The following is a 14,427-nucleotide window of genomic DNA, read 5'->3' as shown; positions in this document are numbered from 1 at the left end:
TGAGGGCTAAACGATTTGGGAGTAATCTGGACCATCGTTGGGAGGCAATACCATATCGGGTGGTGAAGAAGGTTCACCCAGACAACCCCGTCTACGAGGTTAGGCCCGAAGGGGATGACACCGCGACATCCAGGGTGTTGCACCGTAATATGTTGCGACCTTGCTCCTCTGAAGCAGAAGTCTGTAACAGGGCTGGGCCCTCAGACGTGTTGGCTGAAGTGCCACATACAGGAACCTTGGGGGATGAAGAAGGGTGGGCCACAATGCAGTTGGGCCCGTCAGAACCGTTGGTGCCACTCCCGAGTGGAAGTCAGAATGAGTCAGGAAATGATTTGCAATCCCCAGTAGTTGATTCCTCGGATCTCCCGGAGTCTCCTCCGCAAGAAGAGCCCCGCAGAACTGAGCGGGCTAATGCCGGAATTCCTCCTAACCGGTATGCTCAGGAAGAGTTTATCTGATCTCGAATCCAACAGAAAACGCAGGAGTGTGCCCAACTCCTGTCTGAGCTTGCACTGCCTGGAAGGAGACATCAATTCTGCGAGGAGTCCACTCGCCCGAGGACTGGCGAGCAAAAAGGAGGGAGGAATGTAGAACGAGCTAAAAAGCTTGTAACAGAACTTCAACATGACGTTTCAAGGATGGAGCGAGACTGCCATCTACTGGCCAGAGACAGTCAAGCGGAACCAAAATACACAAAGGAAGTTGCAGGCAGGGGAGATTCAGAGGCTGGACCCGATCAGGTGACTTCCAGGAAGGAGTTCAGAGAGATAAGAGGCCAGCACGCCAAACCTGAGGGGTCTTTGGCGCCAAGCAGCAGAGAGGAGCAGACGTGCTCCCTGCGTCCTGAGAAACCCTGTGTGACAGGCCAAATCCAGAGGCCTGAGAGGTGCTCCAGCCGGGCACCGGTAAAAGAGCTCCGGATCCCTCACAGTTGTGACTCGAGTGCTGTGCCTGCTGAGAATACTAGGAACCTGATCGCTGTGCTGAGTGAGTTCGCGGAACCCGACGTCGGCCGCCGACAGACGAGGCCTGGACCCCCCTATCCAAGGCTCGAGAGACTGCCCCCAACAGCCAAGCAGAGAGGAGCTGCATACGTGAGCAGGGCCGTCACTTCCACTGCTCACCCACGGTACCAGGGACAATTGGGTTTAAGTACTCAGGTTGGGAGGGGGACGGTTGGGGCTAAAGTAGCACAACGTGATTTAATTGAATTCATCCGGAAAGAGACTCACGGCCTAGCGGGAATAACCGGTGACCCCCGCTAGGGCCAAATTCACGGTTAAAGAACTTTTGTGGTGCTTCTCATGCTTGAGGGCATCACCTTACTTTAAGAGACTGCGCCTTATTTTGAGAAATTTCGTATTTTTCTGCTATTTCAAACCACTGTTCATTATCCTTGTTGCTAATCCCTTGTTTCAGTATACCTGTTGTATAAAACTGTTTACAATCATCTCTGACTGTTCTCGCCTTGTGTCTCTGTGCGTTGCATTCCGGCACCTGCATTACAGACGCAGAGGAGTCTGGAGGACACAGAGGAGTCTGGAGGACACAGAGGAGTCTGGGGGACACAGAGGAGTCTGGGGGACACAGAGGAGTCTGGAGGACACAGAGGAGTCTGGGGGACACAGAGGAGTCTGGAGGACACAGAGGCGTCTGGGGGACACAGAGGCGTCTGGAGGACACAGAGGAGTCTGGAGGACACAGAGGAGTCTGGGGGACACAGAGGAGTCTGGAGGACACAGAGGAGTCTGGGGGACACAGAGGAGTCTGGAGGACACAGAGGAGTCTGGGGGACACAGAGGAGTCTGGAGGACACAGAGGAGTCTGGGGGACACAGAAGTCTGTATGACACAGAGGAGACTGAAGGATACAAAGGAGTCTGGAGGACAAAGAGGAGTCTAGAAGACACAGAGATGACTGCCAGTAACATTGATTATTGGGGCCCACTGTTCAGCTAGATGCAAAAATAACCTGAACCCTTTTACACAAACTAACTTTTGCTTCTATGTAATATTAATTTGGCCAGCTTGTTTAATGGATGATTAAATGACACATTTTTCTGCAAATTGTGAATAAAGTGTGATAGCACTGCTCATCAGCCCTCCTTCACAGGGGTCTGTGAGCCAGTCCGAGCCTGGATGATCTTCTTCATCTCTGAGGGTGGCACGGTCCTTTCACTAAGAAGGTCAGTCAAGCGAGGAGACCAATGTGCCTTGTACATCTCATTCAGCCAACCGTACCTTGTCCTGTAGTAATAAGGAGCAAGCACCCCTCGAATTCCGTGCAGATAGGTATGAGCTTGGTATAATGGTTGATAAAGGGTTAAACCTTGACTTATGGGGTAGTTACCTTAAAACGGTAGCAGGTTTTTTTTTTCCTATGGAGAATTGACAATGGGATTCCATATTAGACTGGTATCCATAAAGAGAACCAATATCCCTCTGCCCTTTCCACTCCCAAAACTATAACCATTTTAGCATTTAGAATTTTTTTAGATTACCTTAAAGCGGCCATTACCATTAGGTTTATTATTGATAGATAGTGGAGTAAAAAAGGATCAGGCTATTGGATGTCAACATGTCCAGTCCTTTTTTTATTTCCTCTCCTGTGTTATGCAATTTTTTGGCAGCATACTATCTCCCTTCTACTACTGATCATTAGATATTAGTAAATTACAGCCAAGAAGGAGATAACAAAAAATAAAAAAAAAATGCAAATTATTACAAATACAATTACCAAACAAATTAAGTTTGATTTGCCAGAATTAAATTCAGGTGGAAAATTCAATTTGCGTCAAATGTGTTGAATGCGCCACGATTGGCAATAAAACATTTTTTATTATGGTCGGAGATCTCTCGAGACCCCACAGTTTCATATTTCGTCTACCAAGTGCCTGCTCCTTCATATCTACTGTCCCAGCGTATAATAAAGAGAGGGGTAGAAAAATAACAAAAAATTATGCCCACCTCGATTGTTACGTTTCCAACCTCTTAATCTTCCGGTGTGTTCCTCCACTGGCTCCTTCCTTGTCTGGTCTTCTACCATTTGGAGGGAGCAAGGGAAGACCGAACGGGTAGCCTCGGCAACTGGACAAGTGAGAGGTGCGGAGAGTATAATTTTTTATTTTTCTTCAATCCTCATTGAATAAAATTAATGCAAATCAAATTTCCTACCCGAATTCGAGCAAATTTGACAAATTTGAATTTTGGCAAATTATTTTGGCAAATTTGCTCACTCCATTGTGGATGGAGCCCAATGAGCATATGTTTGGGGGGGGGTTGTGGTCCATACGAGCTCACGGGCCAGTAGTCTAAGGTGTGCGGCCAGCTTTACATGTACATAGTCAACTCTTCTTTTAAAATGCAGACCTGTAAGCTCCGTACCACAGGCTGACGAGTACCGTTAACATGTTTCGTTTTCTCCGTCCTTACCTCATTTTTCATCGCGTCAGATAAGAGAAGTCTCAGTTTCTCCAGACAGCCGTTAATTCTCTCTCGTCTTCGTCGCTCTACCATTGGTTTCAAGAGCTGCCGAGGATGAAAATATGATATTACCGTAAACCTGTTCTCTATCTGGCCCGGACCATGATTAAACCCTGGTATGACCACAAGACATTACATTGGAAAAGCTAATGAGTGGGTTTTGGAAGGTTCTGCAGGTATCAGTTTTACAACATTTTCAAGATGTCTGTTTGTAATAAGTGAATAAGAACTTACAGAAATAGAGTTACATTCAGAAGCTGCAAAATTGGCCAAACGTATACAATTATAGCAAACCCTCAACTATGGTAAGAATTGGGTTGGTATCATAGCTTTACCTTCCTTCGAGACCCTGGTGGTGACTTCTTATCACGTCTCATGGTCAAGACATACAATGTGTCCTTATCTTGCAGAAATGTAAAATGTTCCTAGCGGAGTCACACAGACTATTTATATGGACTGGCTCCACCTGAGCATTGTATGTGACGCGCCCCCTGGGCTTATGCTGTGCTGCTGTGCAGGGGGAATACCCGGAGCCGGATCGCTGGGGGTTGTAGTTCTCCGTGGCGGTGACCCGGTCTGTGCCCAGGGTGGTCAAACCAGTGGCAGTCTTAATGTTGTAATAAGTGTCCGACTACGCCACCCGTGGATTGCGGTCAGTGGGGACCGCCGCTGCGCTGCCCACCGCTGAGGCTGATGTTGGTTGCACAGCCGAGTATGGGATAACTCCCCACGGGAGGAGTATTGCCTCAGGGCAGCTAATGTGAGAGATGATGGGAGTGATGGTGTGAGCGTCCCAGTACTAATGGTGCTGGTGCGGCGAGGAATCACAGAGACGTGCAGTTGCAGTTTTCAAAGCTTTACTCACGGTTGTTATTCTGGTCACTTGTGCACATGAGGGACAGCCTGAGCCGTGCTGCGTTCACCAGGCAAGGGACTCGGTCAACTCCCAAGCAATTCCAGAGTGTGGTTCACAGCCTCCCTTCTCTTCCTTTCTACTGGCCGTCCCCACCAGGGACCCACCTTTGTCCAGCTTCCTCGGGCCTTCTGTTGGCGAAACCTCTCTCCGGTTTCCCTGACCCTATACGGTATGCCTTTCTGGTGGATGTAGTGAGGGGTCGCACCAAGATGTGGTCACAACCTCCGGTTTTGGCTGAGGATTAGTCGCCTCCACCAATTCGGGTTCCGGTACCCTGCTCTGCCAACCCTTCACCCTGTATCTCCTGGGCATATGGGGTTCCTTCTGCCTTCGTGTCTCTGGGCCTTTCTCTGTGTTCCTTGCTTCCTTTCGCCTCTGTTCCAGTTCCTTTCTTACTTTCCTTTCTGTTCCTTCTCCTCTCTCTCTTTCTGCTGTTCCTGGCCTCACTCCAGGCCTGGCTCTGGAGCTGGGCCCAGACTGAGCCACAGCTCCCTGTCAGCCCTCTCTGGCTGAGCTCCTCTCTGAACTGACCACTGACCTAAGATGGTGCCCACCTTATATACCTCCTTCTGACACCCGAGCCCAGGTGACTAGCAACCAATGGGCTCCTACCTATGCCCAGAAACCCACCCCTATCTGCTCCTACACCACTGGGTTTTCCTCCCCCTCCCCACTCCAGCCAGGAACAGAAGCTGTCGTGCCTGCACTCTGTCTAGTGGGAGCACCGTTGGTCTGTTCCTCGGAAATGGGGTGTGTGTGGTGCATGCAGCTAACTGAGCCCTGGTCCACACTCCATCCTTACCCGGGAGTGGAATACCACACCTCTGGTTCGAGGTGCAATACCCCTGTAGCAGCCAAATCCTCGGGGTGCTACATTCCCCCCTGGTAAATCACAGCACGTCCTCGGGCTGGAAAAGAGCAAAGACAATTTAAACATACAAGTTTTTAGAATGCATTCGTATATAAGACAATAACTTTTCACCCATCCCTTTATGGGAGGTATTCTTCTCTTTTTAACGTTACTTGGTACTCCTTTTCATAAAACATCTTGCTAATGCCACTGGAACTCTTTTAGCATATAAAACATCACATAAAACATTTGCATTATTATTCTAGCAGCATATAAAACTTTTCAATATAAAACTTTTCCAAGTAGAACATTCTTGAGCTCTGGCCGCTGTGCAACTTGCGACCAGAAAAAGGTGCAACAGTCCATTTAATCCTGAGGTAGACGTTGCGGTTTTTGTATAAAACCAGTAGGGGGCGCTTTAAGAAGCGCAACTATTTACAAGGGATTGGCCGCTCTCAGTCCTCGGCCAGTGGGGATAAGGGAGTGGCTGCTCACAGTCCTCAGCCTGGTAAAGGATATTGGGGTAACACGCACACAGGAAACTTTTTATCAAGAAACAGTTCCACACTAGTCCCAACGGGGACCACACTTCAATCTAGTAACAGTTCTTGTACCCTAACGGGTAACTATATACAGTTCCACTTTACCGTTTACTGGTAACGGTGTCCTCCTCGCTCTTTCGGGTAATCTTCTGGTCCGTCCGGATCCTGAATGTGTATTCCGTGTCTGGGCGGTACTGCAGTTCCTCCTCTGTGAGCCGGTGAACATGGAGAGCATACAGTCCCTTTGCGCCCTTGTGCCGGGTGTAGGTGACCACGTCGCCGGGGTACAGGTCACGTCCGTGATGTCCCTCTGGCAGGTGGCTTTCGACGTCCCTTCTCGTGACGAAGACGTCGGTGTCAGCCTCCGGGTCTCTGATGAAGCCCCAGCCATACTCCAGCTGGAACTTGACTACGGTCCCGGTGGCTCTGGGTCCGCGGATGGCGTGGGTGTCTTGTCGGGCCCTGCGCTTCTGCTCCGCGGTCCTGGCCTGGAGTCGCTGCTCCCTGATGCGCCTCTGCCGCCGCTCTCTCTCATACGTAGCTAGCTGCTGACGGCAGCACTCCAGGCGCTGGGCTTCTTCTGCCCGGGTCTCCTGGGTGAAGCCCATGAGGTTCTCACCAGTGGGGTCCCATGCAAACTGGGCATCCTCCGGCAGGGGTGGAGCGATGTTGGCGGGCTCCGGGGCCGGGATCAAAGGCTCACTCAGGGGTCGCTCTTTCCGGAGACGGGGGTTGGCGAACTCCGGCAGCCATTCAAAGGGTAGCCCGTCCGGGCTGGTATGTTGGGCATACAGGTCCGCGCCCAAGGATGGCACTATGGGCTTCGGACGGGTGGCAGCGCCCGGGGGTACTCGGCCTTGCGACCAGGCCGGTGGTCGCTTGTTGGTCGCGCACGGGGGTGGCACCGCCAAGGTAGGGGGCGCTGGTGAGGCAGCGGCGCCCGGGTGTGCTGGGCCTTGCGTCCTGGCCTGTGACGTCTCACGCTGTACGGCTCCAGGGTTCAGAGGGCACAGCGCGGGGCGGGGCGTGACGACGGTGCTTGCTGCCTGAGGCCTAGCTGGTGGCGGTGGAGGCGTGGTGTCAGGTACGGTCCCCGGGGCTTCGGGTCCCGCAACGGAGGGTGAGGGCAGGCTGGTGTTCCCCGGGCTTGGGGTGGTAGCGTCCCCATTACCTGCCTCGGTCTCCATGGCCTCCTCCGCGGCGTCATCTGCAGCTGCCGGTCCCTCTTCTCCGCGCCCAGCGGTCAGCGCGCTGCCCGGTCCCGGCGGAGTCCTCTGCTGGTCACCTCCGTGCTGCTGGGCCATCTCCTCTCTCCACCCGGCAAACACATCCCGCTGCGCCCGGACCATTCTCCTGCTCAGATCTTCCAGCGCTGCGCGCACACGGTCCGGGTTTCTAGGCAGCTGGGCAAGCAGTTCCGTCAGGCTGCAGGGTGGTTCAGCTTGCAGCAGGCTGCGGGCCAGGGTGCTGGTGGAGTTTTCTGCTCCCTCCATCTCCGGGTGCAGCAGGTCCAGACTGATCCAGGCCGCACCCAGCCCCTCAGTTTTCTTTCCTATCCGCCCCCATGGGGGTTGGTCTTGAGGGCATCTGCTGACAATCACCTTCAGGGGCAGCCCCCCCACGTTGATGGACATCTCCATTGCTGCATTCATGGCTGGTGGGGGCGGGCTCCTTCTTTGGCGCCACTCTGGGACCTGGCCCACGATGGGAGGCGGCTTCCTGCTGTCCTTTGGTGCGCACATAATGGCGTCCGCTCTGCCAGGGCGGGAAAAACGGATGAAGATGGCGGGAAACAGTCCAAGATGGCGTCCGATGGCGGGAATCGGCTCCGGATGGCGGGAAACGACTCCGGACGGCGGGAAACTTCTGGAAATGGCGGGAGACTTCTTTTTAAGGTACATGTGCAGTTTTCTTCAGGCACGCAATACCCGTTTGTGGCGGGTTGGTAATGATCCTGCCGACTACGCCAAAGTTGACGCGCCCCCTGGGCCTATGCTGTGCTGCTGTGCAGGGGGAATACCCGGAGCCGGATCGCTGGCGGTTGTAGTTCTCCGTGGCGGTGACCCGGTCCGTGCCCAGGGTGCTCAAACCAGTGGCAGTCTTAATGTTGTAATAAGTGTCCGACTACGCCACCCGTGGATTGCGGTCAGTGGGGACTGCCGCTGCGCTGCCCACCGCTGAGGCTGATGTTGGTTGCGCAGCCGAGTATGGGATAACTCCCCACGGGAGGAGTATTGCCTCAGGGCAGCTAATGTGAGAGATGATGGGAGTGATGGTGTGAGCGTCCCAGTACTAATGGTGCTGGTGCGGCGAGGAATCACAGAGACGTGCAGTTGCAGTTTTCAAAGCTTTACTCACGGTTGTTATTCTGGTCACTTGTGCACATGAGGGACAGCCTGAGCCGTGCTGCGTTCACCAGGCAAGGGACTCGGTCAACTCCCAAGCAATTCCAGAGTGTGGTTCAGAGCTCCCCTCTCTTCCTTTCTACTGGCCGTCCCCACCAGGGACCCACCTTTGTCCAGCTTCCTCGGGCCTTCTGTTGGCGAAACCTCTCTCCGGTTTCCCTGACCCTATACGGTATGCCTTTCTGGTGGATGTAGTGAGGGGTCGCACCAAGATGTGGTCACAACCTCCGGTTTTGGCTGAGGATTAGTCGCCTCCACCAATTCGGGTTCCGGTACCCTGCTCTGCCAACCCTTCACCCTGTATCTCCTGGGCATATGGGGTTCCTTCTGCCTTCGTGTTTCTGGGCCTTTCTCTGTGTTCCTTGCTTCCTTTCGCCTCTGTTCCAGTTCCTTTCTTACTTTCCTTTCTGTTCCTTCTCCTCTCTCTCTTTCTGCTGTTCCTGGCCTCACTCCAGGCCTGGCTCTGGAGCTGGGCCCAGACTGAGCCACAGCTCCCTGTCAGCCCTCTCTGGCTGAGCTCCTCTCTGAACTGACCACTGACCTAAGATGGTGCCCACCTTATATACCTCCTTCTGACACCCGAGCCCAGGTGACTAGCAACCAATGGGCTCCTACCTATGCCCAGAAACCCACCCCTATCTGCTCCTACACCACTGGGTTTTCCTCCCCCTCCCCACTCCAGCCAGGAACAGAAGCTGTCGTGCCTGCACTCTGTCTAGTGGGAGCACCGTTGGTCTGTTCCTCGGAAATGGGGTGTGTGTGGTGCATGCAGCTAACTGAGCCCTGGTCCACACTCCATCCTTACCCGGGAGTGGAATACCACACCTCTGGTTCGAGGTGCAATACCCCTGTAGCAGCCAAGTCCTCGGGGTGCTACATATGTCTTTTACAATCAGATGTCCAATTGGTAATCATCACCCTCCCTAACCAGTCACAGGAGGTCCGGCCTGACCAGTAATCCCATTTACTCATTCTTCAGTCCGCAGATCACCGACTTTCACAGGAGAAATTAAATGAATAATTAGATTTCAAGTCTAATGAACCTTTTACGCGGAGATATGAGACATTTTTAATTATTGGCCGCTGTAATGACACTCTATCATCTATCTATCTATCTAATAGATCCAAAAATCAGCTCCAGTAATATAAAAATGTTCCAGCACACAAAGTGATCAGGGGTGATTGAACAGCATTTGGGGTGGGGTGGGCCTGGAGGCAAAAGCTCTGGAACTGTGGTGTTCATGTTAAGGAAAGCTAAAGATTGGGTTGTTTGTTCCTGAAATGGGTGGTTACAAGGTAGTAACAAGGACTGTACCATACGTTATGTTTTGTTTTTCCTGTTAGGCCAGAAAGGCCGTGTTTGTTTTGCTAATGTTGCTGTGGTTTATCTTATTAAACCACAGAAGATTAAAAAAGACAGTGTTCATGTGTCTACCTGTATGTGCAACCAAATGAGGCGATCTACCACAGTTGGTGCTAGAAGTGCAGGCAAGATCCCCAGGAAGCAAGTGTGACGGGTAAGGACAGGCTGCATGTCCTTTGGTGAAGGTGGCTGTAAGGATGGAAATGTGGTCAGACAAAATGGAGGAACTGATCAAGCACCGGGTCTAAAGTCAGCACCAGTAGCAACAGCTGCAACACCTGCAACAGCTGCAACACCTGCAACAGCTGCAGCAGCAGCAACAGCTCCAACAACAACAGCAGCAGCAGCAACAGCACTAGCAGCAACTCCAACAGCAACAGTACAAGCAACAGAGCAGATAACAGCAGCAGCAGATTGATGTGCTCACAGAGGCGATACGAGGCACAGCGGCAGCTCCGATCCCAATGCCAGCTGATGATTTCTCTTTCTGGAAGGTGGTGAGGAGAGCCTTGAGGAGGATGACCCCGGGTGATGACAGAGAGGCCTTCTTAACCGTTTTTGAAAGGGTCGCTGATAGAGAGAAACTCCTGCTGGAGCAGTGGGTGGAAATCCTGGCGCCATGCTTAACGGGGGAGCCACAAAAGGCCTACTATGATTTGGCATTACAGGACGCCAAAGAATATTAAAAAAAATTCTGAAAACAGAAATTTTGGCATGCTTGTGGGTGACAATGTCTGTCAGGACACAATGGGTCCACCGCTGGGTATATCACCATGTCAAACCCCCTTGCTTCCAAATGTTTGATCTGCTGCACCTTGTCCAAAAGAGGTTAAAGCCAGAGTCCTCTACCCCAGCGCAGATGGTGGAGCTAGTTGTAATCGACTGGTTCGTGTGCTCCCTTCCAAGCCCAATGCAGACTTAGGTAGCCCAGGGAGATCGTCGGAACGACGATGACTTGGTCAGACTGGTCGAAAGGTACCAGGGGGTCGACGGGTCCATGGGGAGGCAATCCATCTGTACTGGGGGACTTAGGTTAAAAAGGGGGTGGGGGTGTCCAAAGTCCAAGGGGGCGGAAGAGGTCATGCGAAGGGCCTCATCGGAGAATGAAATTTGCTGGAGATGTCACGGCCCAGGTCATATTGTAGCCCATTGTCCCCTGACCAATGAGCAAATGGACTGTAGCATGGGACGCCAATGTTCCTTATAAACTTATCCAGCTTGCAGTGTGGACTGTCCACCCAGCGAGGGGCCTCAAGCTTGTCCTGTAAAAGTGAATGGCCTGTAAATGACTGAACTACTTTACACAGGGAGTTTGGTTACCCTCGTGAGGGCCACACTCCCTCTGCAATTGATCTCTGGGAAGAAGTTTGGCATCCGCTGCATTCACGGGGATGCCAAAGACTATGCGGTGGCCACAGTGGTCATTGAGACGGCCCGAAGTACTGAGTGCCATGAGTTTGGCTCTGGTCCCAGATTTGTTGCACCCAAATTATCGTAGGCCGGGACTTTGTGTTGTTTTGGGATTTGTGGGGGAGGGGTGGAGACCTCTATTGCTCAGGTAAGAAACAGGTTGGCCCTAAAAAAGTCTCACCAACCCCAAAGTCTGATGGGTTTCCCTTCTGTGAAGACGGAGAAGAGGAGAAAGTAGTATCCCCTGAGGCAGACATTCTTGAGATAGTGGTGACCAGAGAAAAAATTGGGTTCACCCAACATAGGGACCTACTTCTAAAAGAAGCGTTCAATAAGATAACAGTCATAAACGGCATAGCACAAGAATCGGGGGCTGACACCAGGTTTCCCTATTTCATTTTGAGTGGTTACTTATTGTACAGGGTTACTAAGGTGAGGGAGGAGATAGTGGAGCAATTGTTGGTACCATGGACCCTACAGACAAAGGGTGTTGGTCAAGGCCCATTCACATGTCTTAGGTGGCTAGCTGAAGGTGGACAAAACTCGAGAACAGTCATGCAGAGGTTCTATTGGCCCAGATGTCACTGTGAATTCCTAAGGTATTGAAAGTCCTGTCCCAACTGCCAGTTAACCTGTCACGGTTGTGTCAGAAGTGACAGACTGTTGCCCTGCAGTTGGTTGCAGGAGATCTCTGTGTTTGGCATTACATACATCTTTTTAGAGGCTGTCTCTAGAGCTGTCTCTACCTCCCTCTCGCTAATTAACTTCCTGGCCTAGGTGTATAAATACCTGGTGTATTCTAGAGGGAGGTGCCGGTGATATTCATTACTACCTGTGAAGGTTTTAGAAAGAGCAGTTCTTTGTCCTCTCTGGAGCTTGAGGACGCGTGCGCATTTGTTTGGAGTCATCTAAAGCTAAGCTATTTCCCCCTGTTTGTCCTTCCTTGTTGTCTATAGTGTTTAGTAGAGATCGACTAGTGCTCATCTCTTCTCCCTTCTCTAGCCTGAGCCAAACACCAGGAAAAGACAGGGCGAGGTACGCGTGTGGCGATTTGTGAAGAGCCAATACAGGGACGTTAGGGGAGACAGGGTGATGCTAGATCTACCTAGGAGGTCTCCACTTCCCCCCCTTTTCCTAGAGTCTGGGCTCCTTTTCCCTCTTCCTTTTGTGTATCACTAATTCTTTCCCACACCTTGCGTGACATAACCACTACCACCTCTCCTTTCCAAAATCCTCTCGTGCCGCTATCCATCAAGGCAAGACCGCAGAGAAACCACGTTGAAACTCCATATTGGCTGGACAGACCAGAAAAGGACCCTAAGTGTGTCACCGTGGCAGAGGCACTGTCACTGGCCCAGAAACAACAGTGCTGAGAACTGCGTCAGCGGAACCGGGACCTGTTTTCAGAGTTGCCAGGACGTACCAGGTTTGGTGAACATGGAATCTTGATGGGACCACATGTGCAGGTGAAACAAAAGCTGTATAGAATCCCGGAAGCCCGCCATGAGGTGATTTCGAAGGAGGGAATTAAATTTGATGCGTATCCGATACCCTGCGATAATGAACTCATAGAGAAGTTAGGGTCAGCCAGATACATAACCTCCCTTGACCTAACAAAGGTTACTGGCAAATCTTTCTCTCTCAAAGTTCCAAGCAGAAGATGGCCTCTTTAATATCTGACTGTTCCTTCTAGTATATCCGAAGCCCATTTGGGCTGCAGAGCGACCAGGTAACCTTCCAGAGGGCCATAGACTGGCTGTTAGCCCCTCACAAAAAGTACACCACAGCTTAGCTCGACAATATTGTGATATTCAGCCCCGATTGGGGAGTCATCCGCAGAAGGTCCAGGCCGTGCTGGTTGCACTGAGGAAAGGGGGGGTTTACCATAAACCCAAAGAAGTGTGCCATCAGGAAAAAGAAGGGAAAATGCCTGGGCTACATCATTGGAAGAAGGACAGCAAAGCCGCAAGTGAATAAGGTGGAGGCAGTCCAAAACTGGCAGAAACCGGTCTGCAAAGAAAAGCCCGAATTTCGCCATTATAGCTGCACCCCTGACCAACCTTCTTAAGAGCACAAAGACATCAATGGCAAAATGGTCTCTGAAGCATAAATGGAGTTCCAAGATTTGAAACTCAAGGCTATAGGTCTTCATCTTTCATATGGAACACAGGCCTGGGAAGTTGCACGGTAAAGCAGATGCCCAGTTTAGACTTCCATGTTTGGTGACTGAAGGTGTAAAAAACCTACAGATTTGGGCAGAGGGGGGAAATATGTGACAAAGTCACTGGCAAAGTACTGGAGGGAAATTGTGTAGCACTGAGATTGTTAGCTCCAGTAATTAAACATAGGAAAAGGGTCCCAGCACATGAAGGAATAAGGGGGTTAATCAGCCATGTTTAATGCTAGGGTGATTAAACACCAGTAGAGAGGTGTGGGGTGGGCCTGGAGGTGAAAGCTCTGGAGATGTTTTGTCATGTGAAGGAAAACTAAACCTTGGGTTGTTTGTTCCTGAAGCGGGTGGTTACCCGTAGCAACAAGGTGTCATATGTTATGTTTTGTTTTTCCTGTTAGGCCAGGAACGCCGTGTTTGTTTTGCTAACATTGCCGTGGTTTATGCAGTGCTCTTAATAAACCCAGCAAAAGTTTTAAAGAGACAGTGTTCCTGTGTACCTCTATGTGCAACCAAGTGAGCTGATCGATCTATCTATCTATCTATCTATTATCCATCTATCTCTCATTATCTATCTCTCATTATTTATCTAGTGTTTAGTAACATGTGACTTTTTTGTTGTTATGATATGCGCTAATTTCATTAATCACTTGGGACATATTTCAATAGTTTTTTTTCCTGTTGACAGATCTTTCGTTTGTTTGTTAAAATTAGGCGTATTTTAGCTTTATAGATGTTTTCTGAATTTATTTATTTTGCAAAAAAAAAGGTGAAATTGGTGAAAAACACAATGACTTTAGAATGATCTCTATGTCCAATAAAATACCCTTAAAAAGTCCCAGATAATAAAGCTCCCCACCCACAATGACCGGGGGTTTTTGCTTCCAACTGCTGTTGCTTGTGCCAAGTTTAGAACAGTTATCCTGATTAATACATCTGGTTTTTACTTCCATATTAGTCCTATAACATATGACCTCGTGGCGCAACGGTAGCGCGTCTGACTCCAGATCAGAAGGTTGCGTGTTCAAATCACGTCGGGGTCAGTTGACCTTTTTATTTCCCTTCACTACAGAAGTATAGTCTGTTATCTGTAAGGTCCCATCCAGCGGCCGCTGATTGTGGACTGGATGGGTGTCAGACCAATACTGATCCAATATATGACCAAATCCTAAGAAATCAGACAAAACCATTTTATGTCCAGAAAACCCCTTTAATTCATCATCTATGTACTGTATGGGGGCACTTGATAGATAATTCCCACCCCCCCCACATTCAGGGACTCCCTCACC

General features: G+C 50.6%; 1 non-coding gene across 1 annotated transcript; it reads left to right on the top strand.

Annotated features, from left to right (window-relative positions):
- The first annotated feature begins 14,109 nt into the window (after window positions 1–14,109).
- Window positions 14,110–14,181, top strand: TRNAW-CCA (transfer RNA tryptophan (anticodon CCA)). Its single transcript has one exon. It is a non-coding gene; the product is annotated as a tRNA-Trp (tRNA).
- Window positions 14,182–14,427: the final 246 nt, after the last annotated feature.

Source organism: Phyllobates terribilis, unplaced genomic scaffold (assembly GCF_046119375.1).
Source record: "Phyllobates terribilis strain yellow unplaced genomic scaffold, ASM4611937v1 Scaffold_11__3_contigs__length_659146591, whole genome shotgun sequence".
NCBI lineage: Eukaryota > Metazoa > Chordata > Amphibia > Anura > Dendrobatidae > Phyllobates > Phyllobates terribilis.
Note: the sequence above shows the minus strand (reverse complement) of the source record. Positions and strands in the feature narration are given on the sequence as shown.